The 10,000-nt window shown below is 39.3% G+C and overlaps 1 protein-coding gene across 1 annotated transcript in view; it reads right to left on the bottom strand.

Annotated features, from left to right (window-relative positions):
- LOC143301155 (uncharacterized) overlaps positions 1-2,386 on the bottom strand; it is a 45,548-nt gene extending 43,162 nt beyond the window's left edge. The window contains exon 1 of the mRNA XM_076615233.1: positions 2,365-2,386. The gene's annotated coding sequence lies outside the window, so the exon portion shown is untranslated. The remainder of the gene's footprint in view (positions 1-2,364) is intronic.
- Between the last annotated feature and the right edge of the window lie 7,614 nt (positions 2,387-10,000).

The following is a 10,000-nucleotide window of genomic DNA, read 5'->3' as shown; positions in this document are numbered from 1 at the left end:
GGCAGACGCGTTACCTCTAGGCCATTACTCCAAATATAGATAGATGTATGTATGTATGTATATATGTATGCATGCATGCATGTATGTATGTGTATGTGAAAGGGTGATTCTGAGAGAGAGAGAGACAGACAGACAGACAAAGACAAAAAGACAGAATAGGCGAAACAGGTCTGGTACCGTAGGCGAAAGAGGACAAAACAAAATAGGTCAAACTCCTAAGAGGCCGGTGAAGGTGGCAGCACAGTTTCAGTTTCAGTTTCAGTAGCACAAGGAGGCGTCACTGGTTTCGGACAAAACCATATACGCTACACCACATCTGCCAAGCAGATGCCTGACCAGCAACGTAACCCAGCGTAACCCAGCGGCTCAATCATAGAGTAATATCCTGTAGTGGTGAGTGTTACGACTTATCGGTCAAGTTGCTTGTGGCTGTGGTCTTTTTCCGTCAAGGGTCGTGTGTTCGGGGCGTTGGTTTTGGTCCTGAAGAGTACAGTAGGCGAAACGGGAATCAGAGGCGAATCGGACCCGCTCCGTTTGCGTGTCTTGGGTCACGTTGTCTGAAATTTATGAGTTAACCCTAACCGCCATCCACCCGAAGCCATTCCACCCAACCGACACTTTCCCTTTCCCCGCCCTCGACTCGACTACCCTGTTTTTGTTTGTTTGGTTGGTTTTTATGTTGTTGTTGTTGTAATGGTTGTGGCTGGTATGTCAGCTGCGCAGAAATGATTCATTTATGCAGAAATAGATGGATGGTTGTCAGTTTCAAATCTCTCTCTCTCTTGTAGCATTAAAAAAAAATTATTGTGTCTTGTCATTTTCAAAGTTTTGAATTTTGTAAAAATTGCTTCTGTCTGTCTGTCTGTCTGTCTGTCTCTCCCTGAATGTGTGTGTACGTTTGGAGAGGGGGTGGGGGGTAAGGGGAAGTGGGAGAGAGAGAGAGAGAGAGAGAGAGAGAGAGAGAGAGAGAGAGAAAGTCAGAGAGAGAGAGAAAGAGACAGAGAGAAAGAAAGAAAGAGAGAGAGATTGAGAGAGAGGGAGAGAGAAGGAAAGAAGAAGACAGAGAAAGAAAGACAAACACAGAGAAAGAGAGACAGAGAGAGAGAGAGAGAAAGAGAGGGAGAGAGAGAGAGAGATGACTGTCAGAAGACGTGCATACATGAATAAACGAAACGTGCTGAACAAGCATCAGTTCCTGATTCTGTCTCATCTCGGACATCATTATTACGGCTCTCTCTCTCTCTCTCTTTCCACACACACACACATAGACACACACACACACACTGTCTCTCTAACGTACTACACACACATACACGCACACACACGCACACACACACAGACACACACACACACTGTCTCTCTAACGTACTACACACACACACACACACACACACACACACACACACACACACTGTCTCTCTAACGTACTACACACACATACACGCACACACACACACAGTCTCTCTAACGTACTACACACACACACACACACACACACTGTCTCTCTAACGTACTACACACACACACACACACACACACACTGTCTCTCTAACGTACTACACACACACACACACACACACACACTGTCTCTCTAACGTACTACACACACATACACGCACACACACTGTCTCTCTAACGTACTACACACACATACACGCACACACACGCACACACACACAGACACACACACACTGTCTCTCTAACGTACTACACACACATACACGCACACACACGCACACACACACAGACACACACACACACACACACACTGTCTCTCTAACGTACTACACACACATACACGCACACACACACAGACACACACACACACACACACACACACTGTCTCTCTAACGTACTACACACACACACACACACACACACACACACACACACACACACACACACACACTGTCTTTCTAACATACGGAACACACACACACACACACACACATACACACACAAACACACACACACACACAAACACACACACACACTGTCTCTCTAACGTACTACACACACATACACACACACACACACACACGCACACACACACACAAACACACACACACACACACTGTCACTCTAACATACGAAACACACACACACACACACAAACACACACAGTCTCTCTAACGTACTACACACACACACACACACACACACACACACACACAGTCTCTCTAACGTACTACACACACACACACACACACACACACACACACACACACACACACACATTCAGGGACGTGACACAACAATGTCTCTTCAGACTTCAAACCGCCAGCGAAAACCCGCAACATGTGGTTTCATCGGGAAAAAAAACAACAACAACAACAACCACCAACAACTATATAGTATACACACATTCTGATTGTCCAGTGAAGCAAGTGGACCAGGTACACAGTCTGCTGCTGCAACAATTTCTGCCACTCCCCTCGACGGCTGCACATTTTCTCCTTTTCTTTTTCTTGTCTTTTTTTCTTGTCTTTTCTTTTCTGATAACTGTAATGTGTTCAACTGAACAAACAACAGTGAGAAAAAAACGACGCACATAGGGGAAAAATAGAAAGAAAAGAAAGAAAGAAACAAAGAAAGAAAGAAAGAAGAAGAATAAGAAGAAGAAGAAGAAGAAGAAGAAGCAAAAACAGAATGATTGTGGTGGGATTCTCAGTCCATGAAATCTCTCTCTCTCTTGTCTGTCTGTCCCCTATTTCTGTTTGCTTAAATATCCATGTATATCTATATATCTATCTGTCTATATTTATAAAACAATGCCCCCCCCCCCCCTTCTCTTTCTCTCTTTCACACAATACAAACCAAAACAAACAAACACACAAAACTCTTAAAGAAAAAGAATATATAAAGAGATATAGATATTTTAACACAATAGATAAATAAATAGAAAGATAAATAAACAATTAAATTGATGAATAAACAAATGCAGCATACAACTGATATAATAATAGCCAACATGGTGATGTTGATGATGATAATAATTGTTCTGAGAGTAATAACGACAACGGTACTGATGATGAGAATAACGAAAACAATAACATCCAGAGACAATGAATAATATCCCAATAAAAAAAGTCTAATAGACTTTCTGAGTTCAGTGTACACACACACACACACACACATTATATATATATATATATATATATATATATATATATATATATATATATATATATATATTACTAATAACATATTCATAAAAATAAAAAAAAATCAACATTATCTCTGAGTCCAGCATTTACGTATGATAATTATGTACATAAAATAATTCTAGCTGAAGTTGTCAAATCCTCTTTGAGTAATATGTTCATTTGTGCAAATCATATCAACAAGGTAATGTTTATATTTACACACACACATGTATATATATATATATATATATATATATATATATATGAGAATAAAGCAAGTCTAACAGTGGTTGTCTGAGTCAAATATATATGAATAATAATAACATGTTCGTAAAAATTACAACAGAATTTCTATGTCCACTTAACACGATCATATCATGCCTATGAGGTTGTAGTCAAATGTATATATATATATATATATGAATAATGATAAGATGTTCATAAAAAAATTCCAACAGAATTTCTATGTACAGTTTACATGGTCATATCATGTCTATGAGGTGAGGAATACAGAAATGAATAATTATTATTCACAGAATGTCCAACAAGAAATGCTAAGTCCAGCTTATATGATCATACCATGTTTATACAAGAGAGGCAAGGCCTTCAAGACTCACTTGTGATACACTTTTTAAAAAAATCCAAGCTTTTTATGTATTGAGTATAATTTCAAAATGTAATGTTTAAGATGAGAAAGATCAGTTTAAAGCAAATTAAGTCCCCTAGCATTAATTACAGAGTAATTTCCCTTTTTTACTATCTGCACCAAAACGTTTGGAAAATAAATAAAACTTCCATGCTTAGCAAAAGATGTTCCTGTTTGAACAAAAAATGATGATAATGACTGCTCTTGCTGTTGGGTGAAATATCAGATCAAAGTGCCAAGTTTAGAGAATACAAAAAATATAAATATAACAGTAAATGCAGTTTGCATATAATTAGGCTTCATTTTAAAAATTTTTTTGTGCCCATCCCAGAGGTGCAATATTGTTTTAAACAAGATGACTGGAAAGAACTGAATTTTTCCTATTCTTATGCCTAATTTGGTGTCAACTGACAAAGTATTTACAGAGAAAATGTCAATGTTAAAGTTTACCACGGACACACACACACACACACACACACACACACACACACACAGACAACCGAACACAGGGTTAAAGCATAGACTCACTTTGTTTACACAAGTGAGTCAAAAAATGAAGAGTAAGACCGGGAGAAATGAACAGTAGTATTTCCATAAACAAAAAAAGCCTAACAAAACTTCAAAGCCTATGTGTATGCTTGAATGTATGTATTTATAAAAAATATATCACTCAATATGCATGTGTGTACGCATGTATGTATATAATTATATATAAATCATTATATATATATATATATATATATATATATAGTCATATAGATTTTTACAGAGTTGGCATGTGTATGTATGTATAAAAAAAATCCATCATTATGCATGTGTGTGTGTTTGTGTGTGTATGTGTGTGTGTGTGTGTGTGTGTGTGTGTGTGTGTGTGTGTGTGTGTGTGTGTGTGTGTGTGTGTGTATACACACATATATTACATATATAGATATATACACAGTTGGCTATGCAGCTTATACTTAGTATGTGGTTTCTGATGCATTGTCATGTTAATAGTTTGAAAAGTTTATCACTTTGTTGGACTTTTTAAGTTTTGATGGATGGTGTAGTGTACTGTGATGTATTCTTTTTGGAGCTGTTGTTCTGTGAAGCGATTAGTGCAATTTTTATTTTGTTTAGCGGTAAATACGTGTGTGTGTGTGTGTGTGTGTGTGTGTGTGTGTGTGTGTGTGTGTGTTTGAGGGTGGGAGGAAGAGAGAGAGAGAGAGAGAGAGAGAGAGAGAGGAGTGTGTTTTTGTTTCAGTTCGATCTGGTTTGGTTTTGTGGTGGGATTTTTTGGTCACACCTCCATTCCTTCCCCCCACCGACCACTACCGTCCACACTTCCTTCACCCTCCTCCAGTTTATGTTCAAAGGAATTCACTCGTGTTTTACGTATTTTCTGTTCAGTTGTTCCCTTCTTCCCAAACCAGGACCACACCCCACATCAACACAAACACATGCACGTGCATGCTTCCCCTCTCCGATCAAAACACACACACACACACACACACATAGAGACACGCACACACACACAGACACACACATATTCACACATATACAGACATTTACACACTCTGACACACATACACACACACACATATATTCACACATATACATACACTTACACACTCTGACACACACACACACACACAGACACACACATATTCACACATATACAGACATTTACACACTCTCACACACACACACACACACACACACACACACGCACGCACACACACACACACACACACACACACACATATTCACACATATACAGACATTTACACACTCTGACACACACACACAGACACACACACATATTCACACATATACAGACACTTACACACTCTGACACACACACACACACACACACACACACACACACACACACGCACGCACGCACACACACACACAGACACACACACATATTCACACATACACAGACACTTACACACTCTGACACACACACTCACTCACCTACACACACCCACACACCCCTCACACACACACACATTACCTTACATTACTTTTCCCTTTTTCACAGAGGAAGCCACCTGTACTTGTTTCGTGTCATCCGTCCATTTTACGACCAACACCATTCAATCACTGCGTTCACGTTTACAAAGGTTAGTGGATAAACACAAAAGTTCTAAACTATCACAGCTATCACAGGAAAAAAAAAACCCGTCCCAGAAAACTATTCACTTTCAAACCGCTTGTGAATCCGTACAGGCGAAAAGGACAAATCCGGTTTTGTCCATTTGAATTAAAAAAACGTTCAGACTTCAGTTTGAATCATCAAATGAAGTAAACAGCACCTGTGAGACAGGTTGATAGAAGGTTGATAGTCGACACACTTGCTCCTATGCTTCCCACAGGTATGTAGTGAAAATGAAGGGATTTCGAACTGCTGCAAGCATGCATGATGAAACGAAACCGAAAACTGGCGGGTTATGTAGAGAAAAAAAAAAGGAGTGGAATGAAAAGTTGAAGGTCAAGGACAGGCCCTGTCTCTTCATGGAACCTTCAAATTCACTGTAATGCAGGAAAATGGACAATGCCGGGTTAGGTTTTACTTTAAAAAAAAAAAAAAGGAAAAAAAATATAAAGGAAAAAAAGATATATACCGTCACCACAGTTTTTAATGACGACAACACGCCCATATTCCTTTAACCGAAAGCGAATAGCTGCTGACAAGAGTTAAGTCCCCTGCCCACTTCCGCGAGCTGAGGGGGAATTCCAGAATCCCAAATTATTGCACAAACACCCAATGTAAGTTTAAATACTACTTTCCAAAAAGAATGGACTAAGGGGTCGTGGTGTAACGGTTAGCGCGTCCGGTTTTATAATCCGGAAGATCCGGGTTCGAATCCCGGCGACTCCAACAAATTTTTCTTTCTTTCTTTCGTTCTATCCACCCCCACCCCTCAGTGTGTACCGTATTATTGTTTTTTAAAAAAAAGGGAAAAAAAATTGCTGTCGTAGTAAGATGTAAAGATTATTCGATGCCATTGAAAAGTAGTGTATAATGCACTGAGCCCATGTTGTCTTTGATGTTTCGTGACACCAGACAAACGAATGGCACACTGCTGCAGAAAAAATGTATTGTAAGAAACTCCAGGAGAGAAGCTCTCTCTCTCTCTCTTTTTAAATCAGTAGGCTATTAGTTTTATTTTTTGTTGGAGTTTGCTGTTGATGTAGTTGGTGTTGAAAAAAACACTTAGGTGAGACATTTTTTTTCCTTCTAAATCAGTAGGCTATTAGTATTATTTTCTGTTCGGGTGTATTGTTGTTAGTCTTGAAAAACGACGACAAAAAACAACAAACAACAACAAAAAAAAGTTAGGTGAGACACCTTTAAAAAAAAAAAAGTTAGTGGGGTATTAATATTATATTATTTTCTGTTCGTGTTTGTTGTTGTTATTGTTGTTGCCCCCCCAGGATAATGTCTTCATACACACTTGCCATACTGCCACAGAAAATGGTTAGAAACGTTTGGTGGGACACTTTTTTTTCTCTCTTCTGAACGAACAGGAAATTAGTGTTATTTATCTGTTCGGGTTGTGTGTGTTTTTTTGTGTGTGTTTTTTTTTTTTGGTGTTTATAAAAACAACAACAACAAAACAATACAGAATACTTTATCATCTCAACAAGAGAAACTCATCTGTGGTGTAAAACACAAACAGTACATGAAAACCACAGTCATTCAACATGTATACATAAAAGACATTATAAAATGTTTAGATGTCAATCTAGGGCAACCCATGCGTACAATAGATGATCACAGTAGACAACAACAACAACAACAACAACAGAAACCTTTGAAAGATAACTTAGAGTAAATAATACATACATCATCACAGCCATACATGTGGCAATGCAAAAGCAGTAATCACAAAATTGTTGTTGTTGTTGTCGTTGATGTTTTTCCCTATGGAAAATATCTTTACACACACTCTCGTCAGGTGTTACTTGCAAGACAGGTGATGCTTGTGCCACAGGTATGTATTTCACATCTACCTGTGTGTACCTGGGGAATACCGAAAGGTTGGAGAAAGAAACAAACAACCATGTATGGATCAGTCCGCGCGCTCTGACACCACCTTGAAACTGTTCATACTGCAACTGGGGGAGACGGACATGTGCTGGTATTGGTGAAGCAGAAGCTGTATTTTTTTTCTCTCCCCGTTTATGGACTTGTTCCCACCCATGCCTACTCCCTCCCACCCTTTTTTCCCCCCAAGCTTGTTAACCCTTTCAACGCCAGTCAATTTAGAGTGCAAAATTCCCTTGTGCTATAAACACAGAAATATGGTGTCTAGGAATAGCTGGGGATTCCCTCTGTGATGTGTAGAAAATATGGCTTATCCTACCACCGAACATAAAGAGCAGTAGGTTAATGGATAACAGACCCATGATCTGGTCACCCTTCAGTGACATGGGTCCTCTACCTAGCTGCTGCATAAATGTGAGTTTGGCAGTGAAAGGGTTAAAGTAGTGATGGGTTGTCACCACAGCCCAGAATGCGAATGCAAATGCGAAATGATTATAGATAGCTATGATTATAGATATTCATAAGTCTAAGTTGTGACCATACGTAATCGTTTCAAAGCTTTATAAACGTAAGACGCCAGATTAGATAGCACAATCTTGTTCCTGGTGGACATAAGCAAATTGTATCTAAAACGACATGGATTATGAGAATATTTAGCCTGAATAAATTTCATCCTTAAATCAAACAAACCAGGACAACAAAACAAAGTGAATTTCATCTTCCTTGCATACACGACAAATCATTGAGTCAACCCTTCTATCACTAAATCTCTAACGATGACAAGCAATGTCTGAGACACCAAATCTTAGTTTTGTTACAGCGCATTTGACATATCTGTTAATATTAATTTCAGTATATGGTTCTACACGACTGGTCTATTTATACAACCTATATTCATTAAATCTGTTACTGTTCTGACTGAGTTATTGACTGCAGATAGCAGGACTGGCAGGACCACATTCAGAATAGTAAGGAGGAATTTTGTTTAATGTCCCGTCACACATATCGGTGATTGAAGACATTTTGTTAAAGTATTTATGAATACATCTGAGTATTATCGGTTAGAAGGGGTGGGAGATGTGGATGAATGGAGGGTTGGGAGAAACTGGGCAAATGAGGGTAAAAATGTGGGTGAAATTTGGAAGAAAAAAAAGACAACAACAAAACAACTCTAAATACAGTTACAGGAAATTACTTAAAGGACTTCGTAAAAGAGAAGTCGTTAAACTGACAAGCGAAACAACTGATAATGAATGCAAAAAGTCAAAAACATCAACGTTCTCAGTCACTTGTGAAGACACACTTTCGTGTACAAAAGGCTTCATCAAACTACAGTGAAAAATTATATGCTCAATTGTCAGGTTACTAAAGCATATACACTTGACAGTAGAACAATACTTGGTCCGTAATGAATTTGATAATAGTCTGAGAGCTAAACTCAGAATTGGTCTGCGAATCGGACCAAGGTCTGAGAGAGTCAAGTGACGAGGTTTTAGACTTGAATTCAAGCACCTATAAAAGTCTCTTTCTAGTATATTGCTTATTTCCCTGTATGACAGAATAGTAACACCACAGCCCGGAGGTAGACAAAGAAGGCGAAACAATGGTATGTGGAAAACAAGACAGGGGCGACTGGCAAGCCTTGTGTTCTTATCCTCTGTTGATATCATCCATCTACCTGGCCCTTTCTGTCCTGGAAGGTTCGGTGGCTACACTAGAAGGAAGACTAACATCACACACACACACACACACACACACACACACACACACACACACACACACACACACACACACATCTCTCTCTCTCTACACACACACACACACACACATATATATATATATATATATTCATGAGGCAGCGATCATGGCCAGGTGGGATGGGACATCGTCATTTTGGAATAAACCTGACGGGCGCAATAGCCGAGTGGTTAAAGCGTTGGACTTTCAATCTGAGGGTCCCGGGTTCGAATCTCGGTAACGGCGTCTGGTGGGTAAAGGGTGGAACCCCCGTCGTGTGTATACGCAAGCAGAAGATCAAATACGCACGTTAAAGATCCTGTAATCTATGTCAGCGTTCGGTGGGTTATGGAAACAAGAACATAACCAGCATGTACCCACCCCCCCGCCCCCGAAGGGGTCAATACGGTCATACACGTAAAAGTCAACTCGTAT

This window comes from Babylonia areolata, chromosome 27 (genome assembly GCF_041734735.1).
Source record: "Babylonia areolata isolate BAREFJ2019XMU chromosome 27, ASM4173473v1, whole genome shotgun sequence".
In the NCBI taxonomy this organism is placed as follows: domain Eukaryota; kingdom Metazoa; phylum Mollusca; class Gastropoda; order Neogastropoda; family Buccinidae; genus Babylonia; species Babylonia areolata.
This window is presented reverse-complemented; position numbering and strand designations above follow the sequence as displayed.